We start from the raw sequence: 1,294 nt of genomic DNA on the forward strand, positions 1-1,294 counted from the left end.
CTGTGACCAGCCAATATTCTTTAAATGTCAAATAGATATTAATGTGATCATTTAATGGCTGATATTATTATTATCCAATAATTATTCTGTCCAAACTGTTTGTTGACAATTTTTCTTTAGTACCTTGTCTTGGGTAACTCTTTTCTTATTCAAGATATTGGTTTCAAGTATACATGTGCTTGTGCATTTGTGTGTATAATCTGTAGAAATTGCAAAACTAATTTAATTTATATTTTGCTTTGATAACAAGAAGACCAAGACAAATTCACTCCTAGAGTATAAAAGGACTCTGTGTCCTGAGTGTTTGTGATTCTTTCTGGTTATACAATCAGTAATATTTTATATTTTTCCTGTTCGTTATTACTTTGTTGTTTAATATTTATATTTGTAATGGATTCTTATTGGGTACAATACATTGAAAAGGACAAACATAAAGTCAGATTTCTGAGTGAGGAATTTGCCATACTTTTAAGGCAAGCAGAGAAGAGAGAAGACTAAATTTTTAAGCTCAAAAATTCTGAAGAACGGGGCACCTGGCTAGCTCAGTCATAGAGCCAGAATGTACTGATTCTTGATTTTGGGGTTGTGAGTTTGAGCCCCACATTGGGTATAGAGATTATGTACAAATTAAAAATCTTAAAAAAAAATTCTGAAGGGCAAAAATTAATCATCTAAAATCTTTAAGACTGAAGAACAAGAGAACCATTAAAATCATAAGTAAAACTTGGAAGGGAGGGGGGCCTGGGTGGCTTCCTAGGTTAAGTGTATCACTTAGGCTCAGGTCATGATCTCAGGGTTCAGATCCTCATTGGGCTCTGTGCTGTCAGTTAGGAGCCTGGAGCCTGCTTCAGATTCTGTGTCTCTCCCTCTCTCTGCTCCTCCCCCACTTGTGCGCACGCGTGCTCTCAAAAAACAAAACAGAACAACAACAACAAAAAAACCCATTAAAAAAAATAAGACTTGGAAGGGATATATCCAAGGAGCAGGCACAAATCACAAGTATACTGAGACTTGTAAAAATTACAATCCGATTCAAATAAGCCAGTACTTGATTGGATTGAAGTGATTATAACAACATTTTATGCCTCATGGAAGAAACAGTAAATAGTTTCTGGAGGAATATTTTGTCAGATCTATATGATTTTTTTTTATAAAAATGTCCCTAAAATACATAAAATAGGAATATGCAAAGAAGCAGAGATGTATGCCTCGTAATTAAGAGGAAAATAGTTAAGAACAAGGGCGGCTCAATTGTTGAAATTAGTAAAGAGGAAAAAAAAATCATATATTTTAA

The sequence above is a fragment of the Panthera leo genome, chromosome B3, assembly GCF_018350215.1.
Source record: "Panthera leo isolate Ple1 chromosome B3, P.leo_Ple1_pat1.1, whole genome shotgun sequence".
Classification (NCBI taxonomy): Eukaryota; Metazoa; Chordata; class Mammalia; order Carnivora; family Felidae; genus Panthera; species Panthera leo.